This window comes from Callithrix jacchus, chromosome 17 (genome assembly GCF_049354715.1).
Source record: "Callithrix jacchus isolate 240 chromosome 17, calJac240_pri, whole genome shotgun sequence".
NCBI classification, from domain to species: domain Eukaryota; kingdom Metazoa; phylum Chordata; class Mammalia; order Primates; family Cebidae; genus Callithrix; species Callithrix jacchus.
The window spans coordinates 18,658,277-18,683,413 of record NC_133518.1 but is presented as its reverse complement, the minus strand read 5'-3'; the positions used below and the strand labels follow the sequence as shown (position 1 = coordinate 18,683,413).

The window sequence follows — 25,137 nt, the reverse complement described above, 5'->3', positions numbered from 1 at the left end:
ACAAATTAATTTCAGACTCTGGACTGAATTTTCATTTTGAGGATGGGTATTTTTCTTTTTAGACTGAACTTTCCATTTCTATGATAATCAATGATTATTATTATAAACAAACTTTATCCTCAATCTGTACTGGGCATTTATATAGCTCAAGAGGGAATCCAATATAAAGCAGCAATACTAGTTTAAAACTAAAGTTTGGAAAGACCAAAAGATTAGTAGTATTTCATAGATAATCTCCATGGGTAAAGTTGGGGATGTTTTGACTGTCAGCGTCATATTTTTTTTTTTATTATTTTAGGAAGCTGCTTCCTAATATTGGCCTTTGTACTTCTAAAACTTGTGGTTGAGAGAGAGAGAGAGAGAGAGAGAGAAAAAAGGAAGGAGGTAAGATAAAACTCCATAAATTTAAGAACAGTGATTTTTAATTTATTAGGGCTATATTGTGTAATTAGATTTTAAGAACCTGGTAATCTAATGGACTACATTTTAGTTCTCATTAGAAAATTGATTTCTTTTCATTGGCCATACACACATCCTGGTGAAGGAGTAAATACTAGGGAAAAAGGGATGTAAGGTAGGTGGGTCTGTACCTTGGGGGAGATAGGCATTAACTTTTGTGCAAATCAGAATTACAAGGTAAAAGAAGTGAAACATTAATGCTGTATAGTTTGAAAAGCACTGCCTCATCTCATTTTACCTTCATGATTCTGAGATTAGTATCATTGTTATGTCCATTTTATAGATTAGGAATCTGAGGCTCAAAGAGGCCACTTAGCACAAATGCATTTACCCAGGAGGTAACAGACTGTGGGAATGAAGAGGAAGAAAATTAATTTTTGCTAGATAAACTAGGAAGGCTCTATAAAGAAATGCATAGTTAGGTGCCTCAGGAACAAGACAGATTTAAACACAAGAAAATAAGGGGAAGGGCATTGTGGTTTGAATGAGCTGTGAGAACTCAAAGCCTAAAAGCAGGAGAAAGTATGTCTCTTCTGGTCTACGGTCAGTCATCCACTGTGGGTGAAAAACAGCTTTCAGAGCGATTGTAGTTTGGCTGGCAATAAAATTTTTTTGTGATGACCTCATGGAGGCCTGGTTCTGTAGGCTGTAGACAGACTCTTGTGTGTGTGAGAAAACGCCAGTATTGTGGGTGGGTGCGATAAGTGAAGAGATAGAAGAAAAGAAACCAGATAGTGAGTTGTGTCAGTAGTGTAATGTGAGCTCCAGTTAGGATGAAGCGGGAAAAACAGGAAAAGAAAAGATAGAGGGAAGATTGAAGGGCACGCCAGTGGTCATTTTTTTCTAAGGAGGCCTAGTACGTCTGCCTTTATATAACTATCTCTTTGATTACCGTCACAGAGGAATCTTGAGAAATTTCATAAAGAATTTTCATTATAACTCCATTGACTCACTGTTTTGGGAAAATAGGGTAAATTTATTAAAATTACAGCAGGAATAAATATACTTTTTATTTATTCAAATTGTTTTTTATTTTACATGGATACATTATGAAATACAAGTTTGAATCATGAAGCTTTGGCTTTTGCAGCTTTTGAAGTAAATATGACTTGCTGTATCACACACAGATATGACTTCCTACATTTCTAGCTTGAGCACCTGGTGTATTTGATACTCAGAGCAGATTTTTAAAAATATCCTCTCCTCTATATAACAAGATTACTTTTCAGTAATAGGGTAATGTAAATAATATTATTACTTTTTGATTTATTCATTACGTTCAAAACAACAATGAAATTAGGGTACATTTTAATTTTAAGGTTTAATTCAAATATTTAAAATTGTTATACAAATACAATAAAATTCATAGTAAGCAACTGTAAATGTTACATATACCATTTTATTAATTTAAACATAAATAAACTTCCGTTTAGGCCCATAGGATGACAGAATTAAGGTAATTTAAGTTCTGATTCTTCTTTACAAAAATGGCACTACCGTTGCTTATTTTGAAACAGATAGTACTACATGTGTTAGAGACACAAATTGCAGCTAAAGCAAACTTAAATGATTCTGAACTATTATGAAACTTACAATTGTTGGCTGGACAGGGTGGCTGATGCCTGTGGTCCCAGCACTTTGGGAGGCTGAGGTGTGTGGATAAAGCATAGAAATTTGGAGAAAAACAAACATACGTCAAACTTCCACTTATCTCTAATAAGTCACTCCAACATACAACTAACTTCCACTTATCTCTAATAAGTCACTTAGTTTACCTGTCAACTTTATCCTTTGCTAAAGCAAATGGGTTTATGGATTAACTCAGCATTTAAGTCTTCCCATATTTTTTACCCTTCCTTTAGTAGTAGAATTAATAACTTAGGGAAAGATGAAGAGATGTGAGAACATCAGGAGTCATATCACTTAATAAAATGTTGGAGGAGCTAGTGAAGATTACGACACATGCATTTTCCCTGTTACTGTGGGTGAGACAAAATCAGATTTTGTTTTATTGTATATGGGTGCCAGTCTCTGAGGTTGCGTAGAATATAAAATGCAGTTTTTTTCAAAGGAGTGACCATAGAGATAGAACAATGTTTTACTTTCAAGATTAGCTTTTTTTTCTGTCTTTTGCTGAGTATTAGCTAAAATGTGTCTCCTTTGGGAATATTTTAAAGGGAATCACACCATTTAAAACAATTTCAGGGATAATTTTTCACATTGTTACAAATACCTTGTTTTACTAAAACACTTTGAAAAAATAAGCTTTCTGGATGGGTGTGGTGGCTCACCTGTAATCCCAGCACTTTGGGAGGACAAGGGGAGTGGATCACCTGAGGTCAGGAATTCGAGACCAGCCTGGCCTAAATGCCAAAACCCTGTCTCTATTAAAAATACAAAAATTAGGTGGGCCTGGTGGCAGGCGCCTGTAATCTCAGCTACTCAGGAGGCTGATGCAGGAGAATTGCTCGAGCTTGCGGTGAACTGAGATCATGCCACTGCATTCCAGCCTTGGCAACACAGTGAGAGTCTGTCTAAAAAAAAAAAAAAAAAATTGCATTTACTTGCTTTTGTATTGTTCCTTCTTTATCTAAAAATTTACAAAAGATAATCATTTAGGTGGAAATAGTTTTAAAATGTATGGCTTACACTTTACCTCTGTACTGAGTTAAATAGTGTTCCTCCGAAGTTCACGTCTACCCAGAACTTGTGACTTATTTGGAAATGAGGCATTTGCAGATGTATTCAAATTAAAATGAGGTCATACTGTATTAGAGTGAGGACTAATTCGGTGATGAATAGGAACAGGGAATTTGGACACAGAGGAGAGTGACTGTGAAGAAAGAGACAGATTGGAGTGGTGCATGTACAGGTCAAGGAATGCCCAAGATTGCTAGCAATTGTCAGAAGCTAGGATAGAAGCATGAAAAAGATTTTCTCTCAGAGGCTCTGGAAGGAAGGAACCCGGCTGATGCCTTGGTTTTTGACTTCTAGCTACTAGAACTGTGAGAGAATAAACTTCTGTTTGCAGCACTTTTGTTGTGGAAACCCTAGAAAACTACTATACCATTTTACACAACATATTCTAAATGTAATGCAGCCTTTATGTTATAAACAATTTATGTTTCGTCTTCAAGCTATGATGTTCTAAGGAACCTTTGAAGTGCATTGCACTGCATTTACCTTGCCCTTAAAGAAAGTAAACAAGGTAATTTTGCTGTCCTTGCCAGGCATTCTGTTGTCTTGTCAACAGCTATTATGTTTCTTTATATAGCTTTCCCTTTTTCTTCCTTTGTGTCTACGCAGCTGTTGTACTCCAAGAACTAAGGTTTCCAGGAGAAAAAAGAAACCCAACCAACCAAAGTTTACTAAATCAGTTCTGGAATTTCACCTACAATTCTTAGTCTATGGGCTCAACTTTGAGAGTCCTTGGTTTTCCAATGTGTACTGGCCATAGGTGATCTGGAAAAAAAATGGTGGGTGGTAGTGGTGGTAATGCTCATTGTCAAAAATGGATTGGGAAATGCTGCCTATGGCACTTCTCCTCTGGCAAATTTATATTCTCTTACAAGATATATTATAAGACTTTAAGAAGGTTTACAGCGATAAATCTTGTTTGAACCTACACTTGACACCAGAATCCATTCTTTGTTGTCATCTATTAATATCTCAAGATTCTACAGTAATCACTTTGAGGGACACATTTACAGAGAAAAATGTCTGTTTCTTACTAAGCAGTTTTCTGTAAGCTCACAGCTGGCATGTTTTTTGGGGAGCTTTCAACTCCGAGACTTTGTTTTCAATATTTGAGGTTACCCAAAGCAGGAGTGTCAGAGACATGATGAGTTATTCTAATTTGTTTTTAACATAATTAATCTTCCTAAAGTACTCTTTATTTAATGGGAGTTTGTTGTTTGGGGCTATTTTGCATTTATTTTCCTGCCATAATCTAGGTGCTAAGAAAAATTAAATTAATTTCTATTTGTAAAATTCTGTATAAAACTGAAATCAAAGACAGATAAGCAAACATTACAGTTGGACTACTGTTTTCATCTTATATTTAGCCCCTCACATTTCCTATGGGGTCTTGTTTTTGAGTTAATTATGTGGCATCATGTCATATATCTAATTATTTTAATGCAGAAACCAAATAGGGTTGCCAAGGTCATGCTGCTGCTAGTCTCAGGAGGAGTGGGAACAATTTATGCATCCAGTCAGTCAGCTGATAAAGCATCTTTGATGTGTCAAGTGTTGGTCTAGGTGCTAGGGATACAGCAGGTGACAAAGCATGCAAGTTCCTGGCTCCATAGTAGCACACCTCCAAGTAGAGAGAGACCAAAAATTAAATGATAGGCAAGTAAGATTTCTAGTATGAGTTGATAAATCAGTGTTACAAAAAGAAATCAAGTAGGCTGGGGTAAGAGGAATACAGGTGAAGGTAAGGGAAAGATTGCAATTTGGATGATGATGGTCAGAAAAGTTATCACTGAGATGGTAAGATGTGACAAGACACCCAAAGAAGGGAGAGAATAATTCATGTAGCTTGGAGGGAGACAATATTCAAGAAAGAAGGAACAACCAATGCAAAGGCTCAGAGGCTGGAGCGTGTGTGGTGTGCCTTAGCAACAGCAGAGGCTCGTATTCACAGAGCAGAGGGGATGAGGACAAAGAGGCGGGCTCACTGTGGGGGCCTTCTGGGTCTCTCTAAGAATTTTGCTCCTCCCTTGAATAGCATAGGAAATCATTGGAGGGGTGTGAACAGAGAAATGATCTGAGCTAACTTACATTTTTACAGGGCTATAATGACTGTTAAGTTGTTGCCACCAGGCTCAAATATCACCTGTCATAAAGGCATTTTTGAGAGAGAGAGGAACTGCTACTGTGAAACAGATGTCATCAGAACTATAGGAATAAATTAGATTCTTTCAACACAGAGAAAAATAATCAGGAATTGTAAAGAGTCACTGTGATGGGAATTTTTTTTAAAAAATTTGAGCTGAAAGCCTGTCTGTATTCTTTTTTTTATCAAGAAAGACAGACCTGCTCAAGAAAGACATGTGTCTCTGTCAGTTCTGAAAATATCATATCTGCTCTGGTGGTTAATTCTTATTAAAACAAGTGTTATGTTATGAGAATTCTAGGTGAAGTTAGAAGCCAGAGATACAAGACTCTTCAGATTGCTTGAACATGTTAAATAGAATTTTGAAAACTGATAAAACAATCGAATAAAAAATGTATCATGTTTTTCTCAAACTATGTCTAAGAATAACCAAATAATTGATGAGAAGAATGTTATTTTTATGGAAGTTTATCTGTTAGTAAAAAATGTGGTTATACGAACCATTCACTAATGAACCTGCTAATTGTAAAATGTATACTCACTCAAACATACCTTCAGTCAGATGTCTGTTCTGATACTACCCCATTGTATCAACTCTGTTTCTATTCACATACTTTTCTAATCAGCGTGTTCAATGTGGATATATTAATTAGTAAAATGCAAATCATTTCTGAATAAAAATAGTAATCATATAAAAGACATGGGATTTTATAAAGTTCAAAAAAGTGGTCCTGGAGAACCATAAGAGCCATTCTCAAATTTATTAACAAACAGTGGTCTCACAGAGTTATACTAGTTATCATTCCAAGAAGAAAACCATCATCGATTATCAAAGATGATGCTTTTAAAGTAAAAGTTTTGAAGGACAAATCAATAATAATAGATAACAGTAGTTATCAATTATTTAATGCATACACTATGCAAAGTATTGTTCCAAGTGCTTTCTTTGTAGTCTCAGTCGGAATATTGGTTTGGCCGAGTGTGGCAAAGGATCACAATTACAGGAGTCTAGATAAGCTAGAAGTTTATTTTTTATGTTAAAAGCCTAAGCTGTTAGAATGACTCAGCTCTACACAGTTCCGAGGCCTAGGCCCCTTCCATGCTACTGCTTTGCTTTCCTAGTGTTTGCCTCGTGGGTATAATTCAAGAACCCTCACTCTCTTGTGTGCACTTCTTAGTTTTATTTCCTGTAAGGGTCAAAACTGGAAGTTACACATACCACTTTTGCTCATATACCATTGTTGAGTGCTTAGTCACTTGGCCATATCTAGTTTCAAGGATGGCAGGGAAATGTATTGTTTCTTCCTGGTTGCCATATGTTCAGGTGACAACAGGCCTGGATTATTTTATTCCGTAGCCATAGAAATCATATGAGGTAGGTGCCCTTATGATTGCTGTATTATAAATAAGACATCTTAGACAAGGCATATTGTGATAATTTTCACAAAGTCAGGGAATTCTTAAAATGTTTCTGCAAATATATGACTTTTGTTATGATCTTCCTTTGCACATCTAAAGGAATGTTAGTGTTTCTCAAAAATTTAGTGGTAAAGGACCGGGTTTGTTTTTTTTGTTGTTGTTGCTGTTGTTCTTTGTTTTTTACTTAAACCATTTTATACATACTTTTAAAATTTATACTATTTATGTTTTATGGCTACATAGTAATTGTATGTATTTATGGGGTACATAAGATATTTTGATACAGGCATGCAATACATAGTAATCACATCATGGAAAATTGGATCTCCATTACCTCATGCTTTATTCCCTTTATTCTTTGTATTACAAACAATCCAATTATACTCTTTTTGTTATTTTAAAATATACAATTACTATTGACTATAGTCATGCTGTTGTGTTATCAAATACTAGGTCTTATTCATTCTAACTATTTTTTTTTAACCTTTAGCCATCCCCAACTCACCTCATCCTTCCCCCACTACTCTTCCCTACCTCTGGTAACCATCCTTCTATTCTTTATGTCCATGAGTTCAATTGTTTTGTTTTTAGATCCCACAAATAAGTGAGAACATGTGTTTGTTTTTCTTTGCCCGGCTTATTTCACTTAACATAGTGATATCCAGTTGCATCCATGTTGTTGCAAATGACAGAATCTCATTCTTTTTTTTATGGCTGAGTAGTACTCCATTGTGTATAAGCATCACATTTTCTTTTTCCATTCATATGTTGATGGACACTTAGGTTGCTTCTAAATTTTGGCTACTGTGAACAATACTAAAACAAACATTGGCATGCAGATTTCTCTTCAATATATGGATTTTCTTTTTTTGGGTGTATACTCAGCAGTGGGATTGCTGGATCATATGGTAGCTCTATCTTTAGTTTTTTGAGGAACCTCCAAACTGTTCTTCATAGTGGTTGTACTAATTTACATTCTCACCAACAGCATATGGGGGTTCCCTTTTCTCCATATCCTTGCCAGCATTTTTTATTGCTTGTCTTTTGGATAAAAGCCATTTTGGGCCGGGCACGGTGGCTCACGCCTGTAATCCCAGCACTTTGGGAGGCCGAGGCAGGCGGATCACGAGGTCAAGAGACCGAGACCATCCTGGCCATGGTGAAACCCCATCTCTACTAAAAATACAAAAATTAGCCGGGTGTGGTGGCACGCGCCTGTGGTCCCAGCTACTCGGGATACTGAGGCGGAAGAATCGCTTGAACCCAGGTGGAGCTTGCAGTGAGCCGAGATTGTGCCACTGCACTCCATCCTGGTGACAGAGTAAGACTCTGTCTCAAAAAAAAAAAAAAAAAAAGCCATTTTAACTGGGGTGAGATGATCCCTCATTGTAGTATTAATTTGTACTTCTCTGATGATCAAATGATATCAAGAACATTTTAATATGCCACTTTGCCATTTGTATGTCTTCTTTTGAGAAATGTCTATTCAAATCATATGCCCATTTTTAAATCAAATTACTAGATTTTTTTCCTATTGAGATATTAAAGCACCTTATATATTTTAATTATTGATCCCTCGTCAGAGGAGTAGTTTGCACATATTTTTTCCCATTCTGCAGGTTGTCTCTTCACTTTGTTGATGGTTTTATGGATTGTGCAGAGGCTTTTTAATTTGATGTGATCTCACTGATTGATTTTTGATTTGGTTGCCTATACTTGTGTGATATTACTCAAAAAATTTTTGCCCAGACCAATGGCCTGGAGAGTTTCCCAATGTTTTCTTGTAGTAGCTTCACACATTGTGGTCTTGGATTTATGTCTTTAAATCATTTTATTTTATTTTTTATTTTTTTATTGCATTTTAGGTTTTGGGGTACATGTGCAGAACATGCAAGATAGGTGCATAGGTACATACATGGCAGTGTGTTTTGCTGCCTTCCTCCCCTTCACCCGCAGTTGGCATTTCTCCCCAGGCTATCCCTACCCAGCTCCCCTGCCACCACTGTCCCTTCCCTATTCCCCCAATAGACCCCAGTGTGTAGTACCCCCTTCCCTGTGTCCATGTGTTCTCATTTTTCCTCACCCGCCTATGAATGAGAATATGCGGTATTTTATTTTCTGTTCTTGTATCAGTTTGCTGAGAATGATGTTCTCCAGATTCATCCATGTTCCTACACAGGACACGAACTCATCATTTTTGATTGCTGCATAATATTCCATGCTGTATATGTGCCACATTTTCCCAGTCCAGTCTGTCATCGATGGGCATTTGGGTTGGTTCCAGGTCTTTGCTATTGTAAACAGTGCTGCAGTGAACATTCGTGTGCATGTGTTCTTATAGTAGAATGATTTATAGTCCTTTGGATATAAACCCACTAATGGGATTGCTGGGTCAAATGGAATTTCTATTTCTAAGGCCTTGAGGAATTTCCACACTGTCTTCCACAATGGTTGAACTAATTTACACTCCTACCAACAGTGTAAAAGTGTTCCTGTTTCTCCACATCCTCTCCAGCATCTGTTGTCTCCAGATTTTTTAATGATCACCATTCTAACTGGCGTGAGATGGTATCTCAATGTGGTTTTGATTTGTGTGATGATGAGCATTTTTTCATATGATTGTTGGCCTCATGTATGTCTTCTTTTGTAAAGTGTCTGTTCATATCCTTTGCCCATTTTTGAATGGGCTTGTTTTTTTTTTTCTTGTAAATCTGTTTGAGTTCTTTGTAAATTCTGGATATCAGCCCTTTGTCAGATGGGTACACTGCAAAAATTTTTTCTCATTCTGTTGGTTGCCGATTCACTCTAGTGACTGTTTCTTTTGCCGTGCAGAAGCTGTGGAGTTTCATTAGGTCCCATTTGTCTATTTTGGCTTTTGTTGCCAATGCTTTTGGTGTTTTGGTCATGAAGTCCTTGCCTACTCCTATGTCCTGAATGGTTTTGCCTAGATTTCCTTCTAGGGTTTTTATGGTGCCAGGTCTTATGTTTAAGTCTTTAATCCATCTGGAGTTAATTTTAGTGTAAGGTGTCAGGAAGGGGTCCAGTTTCTGCTTCCTGCACATAGCTAGCCAATTTTCCCAACACCATTTATTAAACAGGGAATCCTTTCCCCATTGCTTGTTTTTGTCAGGTTTATCAAAGATTGTATGGTTGTAGATAAGTCGTGTTGCCTCCAATGCCTCTGTTCTGTTCCATTGGTTTATATCTCTGTTTTGGTACCAGTACCATGCTGTTTTGATTTCTGTAGCCTTGTAGTATAGTTTGAAGTCCGGTAGTGTGATGCCTCCTGCTGTGTTATTTTTGCTTAGAATTGACTTGGCTATGCGGGCTCTCTTTTGGTTTCATATGAAGCTCGTGGTGGTTTTTTCCACATCTGTGAAGAAATTCAATGGTAGCTTGATGGGGATAGCATTAATTCTGTAAATTACTTTGGGCAGTATAGCCATTTTCATGATATTGATTCTTCCTAACCATGAACATGGAATGTTTCTCCATCAGTTTGTGTCCTCTCTTATTTCGTTGAGCCGTGGTTTGTAGTTTTCCCTGAGGAGGTCCCTTACGTTCCTTGTAAGTTGTATTCCTAGGTATTTTATTCTTTTTGTAGCAATTGTGAATGGCAGTTCATTCTTGGTTTGGCTCTCTTAAAGTCTGTTATTGGAGTATAGGAATGCTTGTGATTTTTGCACATTGATTTTATATCCTGAGACTTTGCTGAAGTTGCTTATCAGTTTCAGGAGTTTTCGGGCTGAGGCGATGGGGTCTTCTAGGTATACTATCATGTCGTCTGCAAATAGAGACAATTTGGCTTCCACCTTTCCTATTTGAGTACCCTTTATTTCTTCTTTTTGCCTGATTGCTCTGGCTAGAACTTCCAGTACTATATTAAATAGGAGTGGTGAGAGAGGGCATCCTTGTCTAGTGCCAGATTTCAAAGAAAATGCTTCCTGTTTTTGCCCATTCAGTATGATATTGGCTGTTAGTTTGTCATAAATAGCTTTTATTACTTTGAGATACGTTCCATCAATACCGAGTTTATTGAGGGTTTTTAGCATAAAGGGCTGTTGAATTTTGTCAAATGCCTTCTCTGTGTCAATTGAGATAATCATGTTGTTTTGTTTTTGAGTTCTGTTTATGTGGTGAATTACGTTTATAGACTTGCGTATGTTGAACCAGCCTTGCATCCCCAGGATGAATTCTACTTGATCATGATGGATAAGTTTTTTGATGTGCTGTTGCAATCGGTTTGCTAATATTTTGTTGAAGATTTTTGCATCTATGTTCATCATGGATATTCGCCTGAAGTTTTCTTTTCTTGTTGAGTCTCTTTGGGTTTTGGTATCAGGATGACGTTGGTCTCATAAAATGATTTGGGAAGGATTCCCTCTTTTTGGATTATTTGGATTAGTTTCAGAAGGAATGGTACCAGTTCCTCTTTGTGTGTCTGGTAGAATTCGGCTGTGAACCCATCTGTACCTGGGCTTTTTTTTGTGTGGCAGGCTCTTAATTGCTGCCTTGACTTCAGACCTTGTTATTGGTCTATTCATAGTTTCGGCTTCCTCCTGGTTTAGGCTTGGGAGCACACAGGACTCCAGGAATTTATCCATTTCTTCCAGGTTTACTAGTTAATGTGCATAGAGTTATTTGTAATATTCTCTGATGATGGTTTGAATTTCTGTGGAATCTGTGGTGATTTCCTCTTTATCGTTTTTTATTGCATCTGTTTGGTTGGTCTCTCTTTTCTTTTTTTTCAATCTGGCCAGTGGTCTATTTTGTTGATCTTTTCAAAAAACCAGCCCTTGGATTTATTGATTTTTTGAAGGGTTTTTCATTTCTCTATCTCCTTCCATTCTGCTCTGATCTTAGTTATTTCTTGCCTTCTGCTAGGTTTTGAGTTTTTTTGATCTTGCTCCTCTAGCTCTTTCAATTTTGATGATAGGGTGTCAATTTTGGATCTCTCCACTCTTCTTATGTGGGCACTTATTGCTATATATTTTCCTCTGGCGACTGCTTTAAACGTGTCCCAGAGATTCTGGTATGTTGCGTCTTCCTTCTCGTTAGTTTTGAAGAATTTCTTTATTTCTGCCTTCATTTCATTGTTTATCCAGTCAACATTCAAGAGCCAGCTGTTAGTTTCCATGAAGCTGTGTGGTTCTGAGTTAGTTTCTGAATTCTCAGTTATAGCTTGATTGCACTATGGTCTAAGACACTGTTTGTTATGATTTCCATTCTTTTGCATTTGCTGAGGAGTGCTTTACTTCCAATTATGTGGTCAATTTTAGAGTAGGTGTGATGTGGTGCTGAGAAGAATGTATATTCTGTGGATTTGGGGTGGAGAGTTCTGTAAATGTCTATCAGGTTTGCTTGTTCCAGGTCTGAGTTCAAGCCCTAAATATCCTTGTTAATTTTCTGTCTGGTTGATTGATCTAATATTGACAGTGGAGTGTTAAAGTCTCCCACTATTATTGTGTGGGCGTCTAAGTCTCTTTGTAAGTCATTAAGAACTTGCCTTATATATCTGGGTGCTCCTGTATTGGGTCCATATATATTTAGGATCATTAGCTCTTGTTGTATTGATCCTTTTACCATTATGTAATGACCTTCTTTGTCTCTTTTGATCTTTGTTGCTTTAAAGTCTATTTTATCAGAGACGAGAATTGCAGCTCCTGCTTTTTTTTTGCTCTTCGTTTGCTTGGTAAATCTTCCTCCATCCCTTTATTTCGAACCTTTGTGAATCCTTGCATGTGAGATGGGTTTCCTAGATACAGCACACTGATGGGGTTTGGATTTTTATCCAATTTGCCAGTCTGTTTCTTTTGATTGGTGCATTTAGTCCATTTACATTTAGGGTTAATATTGTTGTGTGTGAATTTGAAACTGCCATTTTGATGCTAGCTGGCTGTTTTGCCCGTTAGTTGATGCAGATTCTTCATTTTATTGATGCTCTTTAGCATTTGGTATGTTTTTGGAATGGCTCTTACTCGTTGTTCCTTTCTATGTGTAGTGCCTCTTTCAGGAGCTCTTGTAAAGCAGGCCTGGTGGTGACAAAATCTCTGAGTACTTGCTTGTTCACAACGGATTTTATTTTTTCTTCACTTATGAAGCTCAGTTTGGCTGGATATGAAATTCTGGGTTGAAAGTTGTTTTCTTTAAAGATGTTGAATATTGGCCCCCACTTGTCCTGACCCACGGGATGAACAACCAAGACCCTAGGGAGGGAGTGAGGATTAAAAGAGAGAGACAGGAGATGCGGAGAATGGAGACAAATCAAGGATCTGATCAAGTCTCGTTTATTAGCTACAAGGTGGTTGCTTATAAACAAGTAAGGGTGGGAAGTTCTGAGGGCTGAGGTCAGAGAGTAACCATGGAGACGAGGCTGCAGGCTAGCCTCATAACTAGGAGGAATGTAAAACTTAAACAATAAGGGAAGCCCACAAGATGGAGGTTTAGGTAAGAGCTTAAGCAACATAGTTACAAGATGGCTACTGCTCCCCACAGGTTTCCCTTTTTTATTTAATTTTTGTGTGGCTGATTGCCTGTGGGGACCATGCCTGTCTTAGGTCAAGAGATACACCTGCAGTGATGCTTTTTACCCTCACCTGTCATAGGGTGAGCGGGATTCATATCCCGGTCCCCTGTCTTAGGTGGGAGCATCTTACTGCTAGGCTCTCAGGTTGCCCGTCTTTGGCTAACTGGTCCAGCTCATCAGGCGATGTCAGAAACGGTTGGTGGTGCTTATCAAGCTTCCACCATAGCCTTGATCCAACTCCATTTCCCTGTCGGCCATTTCCAGCTTATGATAATGGACCTGTAGGGACTGCATTTTTATGGAGTCAATCTATTTTTTGACAAAAGCCATGACCTTGTTGAATATAAGAGGTCCAACAGTGAGGAGTAGGAGGAAAATGACAAAAGGGCTGAGGAGGGGGAGGATATAGGGGAGGAACCCATTCAACCCTCCCCACAATGGATTATCGAAGAGTGCTTTTCTTCTTTTTTGCCATGTCTTCTTGCAGGGCTTTTATCTTATCTCTGACAACATCAGAACGGTTAGCATAAAAGCAGCATTTTTTATCTAATGCAAGGCACAGTCCTCCTTTCTGGGCAGTGAGAAGATCTAGGCCTCGTTGGTTTTGCAGGACTACTTCGGCTAGGGAGTCAAGTTGATCTTACATCATATTGTGATCCGAATCCGCTGTCGGTCTTAGGTATGAGAGTGATCAGGGATATCAATATTAAGGTCCACATGTTTCTGAAAGATTGAAAGAGGAGGAACAGGGAATAATCCTCAGGGCTTAACACATTCCCTGGGAGGGGTAATTATCCTCACATCCTGATGTTCCTTTACTTTCTACTTGTTTCACTAATCTCTCTGGTAGCCATCTGGCTGAATCTGCTTCTTTTGCATATACACAGACTGATCCTCTACCCCAAATCAATACGGGGTCGGGTCCGTGCCAGGAGACAGTCATAGGATCTTTCCACATCACTGATGCGAATTTTGTTTGAGTTTCTGATTGCCAATGGCGTTCTGCAGCGGAGTGTCCATTTTTTTCTAAAGTTAAAAAATTGAGTATAAATAGTGAATGTGCCATGAGGTTTCTGGGGGACCCCTTAATGGGGTACCATTCCCCCTTTTTCATTTTTTTAAAGGTAATTTTTAAAGTGAGATGGGTTTTCTTAACTATCCCTTGGCCTTGAGGATTATAGGGGATGCCAGTTATATGTTGTATGTTTAATTGAGAGCAGAACCGGGCAAAGGCTGTGCTGGTATACCCTGGTCCATATAGGTTTTAATTTTTTGTGGACAGCCAAGGGTGGCAAAAGCAGATAGTAAGTGCCCGATGACATGTTTAGTGGCTTCTCCAGTTTGGAGTGTGGCAAACACATATCCACTGTAGGTATCAATGCATACATGAACATATTTGAGATTGCAAAATTCTGAAACATGAGTTACATCCATCTGCCAGAGTGCATTAGGGACTTGGCCCCTAGGGTTAACTCCCAAATGGGGTATGGGTAAGTGAGTGGCACATTGTGTGCATTCCTTAACTATTTGTCTAGCTTGTTCCCTGGTAATATGATGTAATAATCTAAAGGAGTGAGCATTAAGGTGGTGTAGGTTGTGTGAGATAGTGGGTCTTTAGCTTTTGTGGCATATGTATGAAAAACGTGGGTGGCTAGTTCGGCTTGTTGATTGCCTTGTGACAGCGGTCCAGGCAATCCTGAGTGGGCCCACAGGTGTCCAATAAAAAAGGGATGAGTTCTGCTGATGATGAACTGTTGTAATTGTTTGAATAATTTTGCAGCTGAAGAGGTATGTTTGATGATGGGAGCTATCTCTAAATTACGTATGGATTGAGCAATGTATGCACTATCGGTGTAAATGTTTAAGGGTTGATTAGGGAAAGCAGAGAATACTGCTATAACTGCTTGCAGCTCAGTAAGCTGAGCCGAGGATGATTGAGTTTGAAACTGCACGGTATGGCCTTGACTAACATAGGCAGCTATACCTGTGGATGAACCATCGGTGAACACTACGAGTCCACTGGAAATGGGCTCAGATTTTGTGACTTTTGGAAAGATAAATTCATGTCTATTGGCAAAAGCAATCAACTTATGAGGGGTATAGTGGTTGTCTAATTGTCCTGAAAAGGAAGCCAATGCTATAGGCCAAGCCTCAGTAGTTTGCATGAGCCACTGAACTTGTTCTTTACTGTAAGGCTGGATAATCAAGGAAGGTTCATAACCAAAATATTCCTTGCCCATTGTTTGGGCTTGGATAATTAGATTTGCTACCATAAGGTAATATGGTTCAAGGACTCTTTTTTGGCCTGTTAGGGAGGTGTACCCACATGAGTGGAGTGGTTTGCCAAAATACAGCGGTAGGGGATAATGAGGTTAGACAAATAATAAATTGGAGTGGCTTGCTATAATCTACAAAAGTGATGGTCTGATGATTGATGGCATGTTCCACAGTTTGAGTAGCATGTATGCCCTGAGAGGTTAACTCGTGAGGTGATGTGGGGTTTGGGTATTTATTTAGAATATCATATAGCGGTTTGAGATCTGCCTTGCATAATTTCAAATGATGTAGTAGCCAATTAATATCTCCTAATAACTTCTGAAAGTCATTGAGTGTCTTCAGTTTATCTAACCTGAGTTGTACCTTTTGCATAGTAATTTGGCTCCCTTTTAGTTGGAAGCCTAAGTACATTTAGGGGTCTGTGAGTTGCACCTTTTCAGGAGCTATTAGCAGACCATGTTGAGTAAGAGATGTTTGTAAGGCTTTAAAACAAGACAAAACATCTTGTCCAACTTTTCCTGCTAAAAGAATATCATCCATATAATGGATAATATAGATCTCTTTCCAGGTGTCTCTAATAGATTGAATAGCTAAGGCAACAAAAGACTGGCATAAGGTTGGACTATTAGCCATGCCTTGAGGTAACACTTTCCAGTGATATCTTTTCATAGGTTCCTTAAAATTGGTAGAGGGCACACTGAAAGCAAAATGTTTGTGATCATCTGGATGTAATGGAATAGTAAAGAAACAGTCCTTTAAATCAATAATAATTTTATAGTAGTTTAGGGGTATGGCGACAGGAGAAGGGAGCCCAGGTTGTAGGGCCCCCATGAGGACCATGGATTTGTTGACTTCTCTAAGATTCTGTAGCAATCACCATTTTCCTGACTTTTTTCTAATAACGAAGATTGGTGTATTCCAAGGAGAATTACTAGGTTCTATATGCCCCACCCATAACTGTTCCTGTACCAGTTGTGCGGCAGCTAATTTTTCTGAAGAGAGGGGCCATTGGTCAACCCATACGGGGTTGTCTGATAACCAGTAATTTTGTCTGCGTGGGCTACAGGACAGACCACGGCCCCTACTGAAAATGTCCTACTCCTTTCTTGTCTGTTTTTGGTTTAGATTCTATAGGGCTTAAAATTCCAGTTTGGGTTTTTCCTAACCCAGTGCCAGGCACATACCTTGTTTAAGCATCTGGGCACTAATGATCTCATTAGGACTACCTATGACCATACATATCTGAGCCAGCAAATCCCTTCCCCAAAGGTTGAAAGGTAGGCCTGCAACAATATAAGGTTGGATTTTGGCCTTGATTTCCCTTTTTATCTTCCCATTTTAACATTTTTGTACTTTTCTCGGGATTTTTGCTCTGACCAATACCAGTGAGATGAGTAATAGTAGCACTTATTGGCCATGTGGCCGGCCACTGGGTTTTGTTAATTATAGTCACATCTGCTCCAGTATCTACTAGTCCAGTAAATTCCTTTCCATCTAGCCATAATGTCATCATGGGCTTGTCAGGAGATATCACTTCTGCCCAATAGACGTCAGAGGAACCGAAGCCTAAGTTACCTCTGTCCTTTTTTATAACTCTATTATGGGTTTTATGGAGAGGTAAGAGTAAGAACTGTGCAAATCTTTGTCCAGGGGAGATAGTACTTATAACTTTAGGGGAGGTTACCATGACTTTGATTTCTCCTGTGTAGTCATTATCTATTACTCCGGGAGGACTTGTAGACCTTGTAGGGTAAGGCCACTTCGTCCTAGAATAAGTCCAAAAGAACCCTCAGGCAGGGGCCCGAAGACACCTGTGGGCAATGCTTGAACCCCCATTTCAGGTGTTAATACTGTGTGGGAGGTGGAACAGAGGTCCAATCCTGCACTTCCTGTTGTGGCTCGACAGAGGTTTGAAACGGATTATTGGTTGGAGGAACAAAACTGACTTCCCCATAGAATTGTTTTTGCTTGGGGGCCTGGGACTGGCCCCTCATTTTGTTTCCCTGATGTGGAGAAAGTGGTTGCCCTTGGGCATCCCTTTTGGATTTACATTCATTGGCCCAATGCTTCCCTCTCTTGCATCGTGGACATAAACCAGGGACTTTTGTATTAAGGGAGGGTTTTTTATCAGCATTACAATCTTTAGCATAGTGACCAGCGGCGCCACATTGTAAGCACCTATTTTTTGACTTATTAGATAAGAACTGTTTCACAGTACAGCCCTGTAGGGCTGCAGCCATAGCTAATCCCTGTTGATAGGCAGAGCCTATGTCTGAGCACAGGCGTATATACCCTGAGAGATCTGTTTTCCTTTTATAAGGGTGGATAGCCGCTTGGCAGGCAGCATTAGCATTTTCAAATGCTAGTTGTTTAACAAAATCTGTGCCTGCATCTGCATTACCAAAAATTCTGCCTGCCGCTGTAATGAGGTGATGTACAAATTCTGAAAAAGGTTCATCTGGCCCTTGTTTTATGCTGGTAAGGGAGGCACTAACATTTCCCTTTGTAGGCAGCTTTCGCCAGGCCTTTGTACCCGCAGTTTGAATTTGGGCATTCAGACCTGCATCATACTGCATTTGTGCGTCGCTGGTAGCGTAATTGCCTTCACCAGCTAGCATGTCAAAATTCCAATTATTATTAGCCTGTGGGTTGTGGCGGGCAGTTTCCTTACAACATTCATAAAACTCAGATTTCCACAATAAATAATCACCCCCTGAAAGGGTGGCTTGGGCCAAGGTCTGCCAATCTCCTGGGGTAAGCCAATTTTTGGCCACTGATTCTAAAATCGCAGTGGTGTACGGAGCAGTAGCGCCGTATTGTGCCACTGCAGTTTTTAGTTCTTTGATTATTTTAAAATCGAAACCTGCATGATGCCTCCAAGCTGTCCTCTGCTGGTCGGTGGTTTCTGTCACCGGGTACGCGCTTTGATCCTCTAAATTTAATAAGGTGTTAAGCTGAGGAGGTTGTCTTAATGCCACTCCCCTACGGGGAGGTATGATATTTTTGGTAACTTGAGTTTTAGCTTCATTCTTTATTTTACCTATTTTTATTTTTTCAAGCTGTTCTAGGAGCTCTTGATGCTCAATTTCAAGCCTAACCTGTTCTTTTAGGTACTTGATTTTTTTTCTTGTAACCTTTTTCGGGGATCAATAATGGGACATGCCATTGGGGGTGCTGAGGGCCCCGCCTTGTAAGGTGGAGGTCGCTGACTATGGGGGAACCAATCTCAGTTTTTATAACGGTCCACCTCTTCTTCTAAGTCATCCCACTCTATTCCCTTCTCAATGCCTTCATCTTCAGTATTATCTGCTCTTTCAATTAGCCAGGGGGTCTTTTCCTTTTTGGTGTGTCTAGATCCTGAGTTGGGGGCCCCCTGGGCAGACACCCTCTTTGGCCCTCTTTTTGTCTTTGCTGAAGGTGCATTTTTAGTGTCAGCCTGGCATTGTGACTCTCCGGGTGGTCCCTTCTTTGAGTCACTATCAGAGGACATTAAATCCTCCTCATTAGCTTGTGGCGACTGCACCTCATCAGTTACAGACAATTGCTTAGAGTCACCTGGGCTCTTAGAACTGTTGAGGGTGCTTTTATCGAGTTCTCCCTTTAAGAGAGACTCTCCCTGAGTAATTACATTGGCAATGAGGGGGTCATGGCATCTCTGAGTTAAAATTTCATCTATCAGGTATTAATAAGAAAAGGCTGTGACTGGGACCTTCTCGGGTCCAAAAGTACTGTAATAATCTTTTAAAGCATCTCCTACCCTTTTCCACTGTTTTTGGTCTATGGTTCCTTCCTGGGGAAACCAAGGGCAGACATCCTGAGTATAGTCAAAATATTTACACAATCGTTTTATTTTCACCTTTACTCCCCGTGCCTTTAAAGCCTTACTTAATCTCTCTATGAACAACTCATGCTGGCTGATTTCCTGTCCCATATTTGCTGTCCACTTATCGGAGTGTGAGTCCATGGCAGGTTCCCATGACACTCTTTCCTCCGGGTTTCTTAATCCTTCTGTGCTGGCTGACCTCGATGGCATCCCTCACTGTGTCCCTCATAATTGAGCTCTCACGTTGGGCGCCAGTTTGTCCTGACCCGCGGGACGAGCAACGGAGACCCTAGGGAGGGAGTGGGGATTAAAAGAGAGAGACAGGAAACGCGGAGAATGGAGACAAGTCAAGGATCTGATCAAGTCTCGTTTATTAGCTACAAGGCAGTTGCTTATAAACAAGTAAGGGCGGGAAGTTCTGAGGGCTGAGGTCAGAGAGTAACCATGGAGATGAGGCTGCAGGCTAGCCTTGTAACTAGGAGGAATGTGAAACTTAAACAATAAGGAAAGCCCACAAGATAGAGGTTTAGGTAAGGGGAACAAAAGCTTAAGCAACATAGTTACAAGATGGCTACTGCTCCCCACACTCACTCTCTTCTGGCTTGTAGAGTTTCTGCCGAGAGATCTGCTGTGAGTCTGATGGGCTTCCCTTTGTGGGTGACCCGACCTTTCTCTCTGGCTGCCCTTAGCATTTTCTCCTTCATTTCAACCCTGATGAATCTGACGATTATGTGCCTTGGGGTTGCTCTTTTTGCGGAATATCTTTGTGTTATTCTCTGTATTTCCTGGACTTGAATATTGGCCTGCCTTGCTAGGTTGGGGAAATTTTCCTGGATAATATCCTGAAGAGTATTTTCCAGCTTGGATTCATTCTCTTTGTCACATTCAGGTACACTTATCAAATGTAGGTTAGGTCTCTTCACATAGTCCCACATTTCTTGGAGACTTTGTTCATTCCTTTTTGTGCTTTTTTCTCTAATCTTGGTTTCTCGTTTTATTTCATTGAGTTGATCTTTGACTTCTGATATTCTTTCTTCTGCTTGGTCAATTCGGCTGTTGAAACTTGTGCATGCTTCGCGAAGTTCTCGTGTTGTGTTTTTCAGCTCCTTCAGTTCATTCATATTCCTCTCTAAGTTCTTCATTCTTGTTATCATTTCATCAAATCTTTTTTCAAAATTTTTTCAAGGTTCTTTGTTTCTTTACATTGATTTAGAGCATATTCTTTTAGCTCACTGTAGTTTCTCATTATCCACCTTCTGAAGTCTGATTCTGTCATTTCATCACACTCATTCTTTATCCAGCTTTGTTCCCTTGCTGGTGAGGAGTTTTGGTCCTTTGTAGGAGGTGAGGTGTTTTGGTTTCGGGTGTTTTCCTCCTTTTTGCACTGGTTTCTTTTCATCTTTGTGGATTTATCCACCTGTCGTCTGAGTAGTTGCTGGCTTTTCAATTGGGTCTCTGAGTGGACACCCAGATTGTTGATGATGAAGTATTTCTGTTTCTTAGTTTTCCTTCTAACAGTCTAGCCCCTCTGCTGTAAAACTACTAAAATCCACTCCCGGCCCTGCTTGTCTGGGGTATACCTATAGCAGCTGCGGAATAGTAAGGGATGCTACCAGTTTCTTCTTCTGCTATCTTTGTCCCCGAATAATGCCCGCCAAATGTCAGTCTGATCAGTCCTTTTTGAGGTGACTCTTTGGATATACAGGGGCCAGGGAACTGCTTGAGGAGATAGTCTGTACTTTATAGGATCTCAAGTGCTGAGCTGTGAGCTCCATTGTTCATTCCAGTCTGCTAGGAAGGTGCGTTTGAGTCTGCTGTGGCAGAACTTATAAAACCCCTTTTTTTCCTCAGATGCTCTGTCTCGGGGAGTTAGGGCTTTCTTTATCAGTATCAGTTGCACTGTCCTGCCCAGCTAGGAGGCAGTCTAGTCACTATTTGCCTGCTGAGGCTCTGCCCTGCTGCCACAGGCTCTGCCCTACTGTCGTGGGTTCCACCCTGTTGACAGAGTTTCTCTGTTATGGTGGGTTGCCTCAGCAATGGGAGTGTACCTCAGTAGGGGCGGAATGCCTCGGTAATGGCGGACGCCCCTCCCCCACCACGCTGCACCATCCTGGATTCAGCAGTGCCTGCAGTGAAACTCTCAACCCTGAGTGTTTCGAATCACCCTTTTGTTTTTCCCTGTGGGCGTGGGACCCGTGAAGCTGATCACCTGGCTTTCTGCCTCAGAGCCCTTTTTTTTAAGTTGTATGGTTGACTCTCTCCCAGGTGTTTCAGTTGCCTGCTGATAGGGCATCCGGATCTGTGTGATTTCCCATGCAGCAACCCACTGCACCAGCTCAAATGTTGCTTCCCGGGAATCTTCTGGTCTGGCTGACTGTCCAAGTCTTATTTAATCAGATGGATATGCTAATCTGCCCTCCCAAATCTCAGATTGCCAGTTTAACAGGGCACCCAGACCAATGTGTTTTGTGTGGGGTGCCCCTGCGCTGTGGCACTGGCCAAAATGGCTGCACCACCCAAAAGGGCTGCGCTGGTGTTCCATGTCTCTCCTACACCTCGGAATTTCCCTGTTTTGTGGGCAACAAAGATCCATTTGGAAATGTGTCTTGGACTCACCCTCTACACCTTCACTGAGAGCTGCAATCCTGAGTGGTTTGTACCATGCCATCTTCTTTTTCTCTTTAAATCGTTTTAATTTGACTCTTGTGTATGGTGAGAGATACAGGTATAATTTCATTCTTCCCCATATGCATATCTAGCTTTCCCAGCATTTATTAAAAAGAGTGTCTTATTTCAAATGTATGTTCTTGGCATCTTTGTTAAAAATGAGTTAACTTTAGGTGTGTGGATTAGTTTCTAGGTTTTCTATTAGTTTCTGGGTTGTCTATGTGTCTGTTTTTATGCCGATACCATGCTATTTGGGGTTACTATATCTCTGTAGTATAATTTGAGGTCAGGTAATGTGATTCTTTCTATTATGTTCTTTTTGTTTGGGATCACTATAGCCATTCTGGGTCTTTTGTAGTTCCATATAAATTTTAGGATTTTTTTTTCTATTTCTATTTCTATTGGGAAGAGTGTTATTGGTATTTTCATAGAAGTTGCATTATAGCTGTAGATTGCTTGGGGTAGTATGGATACTTTACCAATACTTTAGTGATCCAATATGGAATATCTTTCCATTTTTTGGTGTCCTCTTTAACTTCTTTCATCAGGCTTTCATGGGTTTTATTGTAGAGATCCTTGACTTCTTAGCTTAACTTAATTCCTTGGTATTTAATTTTACTTGTGGCTATTGTAAATTAAATTACATTTTTATCTCCTTTTTACATTGTTCATCATTGGCATATAGAAATTTGAATGATTTTTGTATATTGATTTTGTATCCGGCAACTATGCTGAATTTTTTCATCAGTTCTAAATTTTGTGGAATCTTCAGATTTTTCCAAATATAAGATTATATCTGAAACAAGGATAATTTAACTTCTTCCTTCACAACTTAGATGTCATTTATTTCCTTCTTTTGCCTGATTGCTTTAGTTAGAACTTCCAGTAATATGTTGAATAATAGTGGTCAAAAGTTAGCATTTTTATTATATTCCAGTTTTTAAAGAAAGAATTTCAGTTTTTTCTCATTCAGTATGGTAATAGCAGTGTGTCTTTCATATATGATTTTATTATGTTGAAGTATGTTTTTTTTATAGCCAGTTTTTTTTTTTTGAGGGCTTTTATCATGAAGGGATGTTGAATTTTATCAAGTGCTTATCAGTGTCAATTTAAATGATCATGTGTTTTTTATCCTTCATTCTGTTGATATGATAAATTACATTGATTGATTTCCATATGTTCAGTCATCCTTACATCCCTGTGATGAATCCCACTTGGTCATGGTATAAGATTTTTCTAATGTTTTGATGAATTTGGTTTGGTAGTATTTTGTGGAGGAGTTTTGCATCACTATTCATCAGAAATTTTGGCTTGTAGTTCTATTTTTCTGATGCATTTTTATCTGGTTTCGGTATCAGGGTAAGAGTTGCCTCATATAATTAGTTTCGAAGCATTCTCTCCTTTGTTTTTCAGAACAGTTTGAGTGGCATTGGTACTAGTTTTTCTTTAAATGTTTGTCAAAGTTCAGCAGTGAAACCATCAGATCTTGGACTTTTCTTTACTGGAAGATTTTTTTATTATGACTTCAATCTCATTATTTTTCTGTTCAGGTTTGATTTCTTCATGATTCAATTTTGATAGGTTGTATGTCTCTAGGAATTTATTTATTTTTTGTAGATTTTCCAATTTATTTGCATATAGTTGCTCTTAGTAATCACTAATGATACTTTGAATGTATGTAATATCAGTCATAATGTCTTCTTTTTCATCTCTGATTTTATTTATATGGGTTTTTTCCTTTTTTTCTTAGTCTGATTAATAGTTGGTCAATTTTTATACTTTCTTTTCTTTGAGATCGAGTCTTGCTCTGTCACCCAGGCTGGAGTGCAATGGCATGATCTCAGTTTACTGCAACTTTTTTCTTTCCTGTTCAAGTGCTTCTCCCACCTCAGCCTCCTGAGTAGCTGGGGTTAAAGGTGCCCACCACCATGCGCAGCTAATTTTTGTAGTTTTAGTAGATATCGGGCTTTACCATGTTGGCCAGGCTTGTATCGATTGACTGACCTCAGGTGATCTGCCTGCCTCAGCCTCCCAAAGTTTTGAGATCACAGGTGTGATCCACCATGCCCAGCCAATTTTGATATTTTTAAAACACAAACTTTTTGTTTCATTGATCATTTATATTGTGCTATTCATTTCAAATTCATTTTTTTCTGCTCTGGTATTTATTATTTCTCTGCTTTTACAAATAGTGAGTTCAGCTTGCTCTTGCTGTTTTTAGTTCTTTAAGATGCATTTTTAGGTTATCTATTTGAATGCTTTCTTCTTTTTTATGTGAGCACTAATAGTTATAAATTTCCCTTTCACTACTTCTTTCACTGTATCCCATAGGTTTTGGTTTTTGGTATTTCTGTTATTATTTATTTCAATAATTTTTTCTAAAGTCTTAATTTCTTCCTTGATCCACTGGTCATTCAGGAGCATATTGTTTAATTTCCATGTATTTGCATATTTTGCAAAATTCCTCTTGTTATTGATTTCTAGTTTTATTTCCTTGTGGCTGGAGATGTTTGATATTATTTCATTTTCTGGAATGTTTTGAGACTTGTTTTCTGACCTAACATACAGTCTGTCCTTGAGAATGATCCATATGCTGAGGAGAAGAATGTGTATTCTGCATAGTTGAATGGCACATTCTATTAATATCAATTAGGTCCATTTGGTGTATACTGCAGATTAAGTCTGATGTTTCTTCATTGATTTTCTGTCTGGAAATGCTGAAAGTGAGGTCTTGAAGTCTCCAGCTGTTATGGTATTGAGGTCTATCTTTGTCATTAGTGCTAATATTTGCTTTATATATCTGTGTGCCCCATTGTTGGGTGCATATATATTTATAATTATTATGTTTTTCTGCTTAATTGACCCATTTATTATTATATAATCACCTTCTTTGTCTCACAGTTTTGTCTTGAAATCTATTTTGTTTGAAATAAATATAGCTATTTTTGTCCATTTTGTATTGTATTGTCATGAAGTATCTATTTCCATTCCTTTAATTGCTAATTTGTGAGTATCTTTACAGGTGAAGTGTGTTTCTTGAGTCTTGTTACTTCATCGATTCAGCCACTCTATGTCTTTTCATTGGAGAGTTTAGTCCATTTACCTTCAATGTTATTATTGATAAGT

General features: G+C 39.0%; 1 protein-coding gene across 13 annotated transcripts in view; it reads left to right on the top strand.

Moving 5' to 3' along the window:
* LOC103788721 (uncharacterized) overlaps positions 1-25,137 on the top strand; it is a 682,665-nt gene that overhangs the window by 117,943 nt on the left and 539,585 nt on the right. For all 13 annotated transcript variants that reach the window (XR_013528873.1, XR_013528871.1, XR_013528864.1 and 10 more), the window contains one exon: positions 299-384. The gene's annotated coding sequence lies outside the window, so the exon portion shown is untranslated. The remainder of the gene's footprint in view (positions 1-298; positions 385-25,137) is intronic.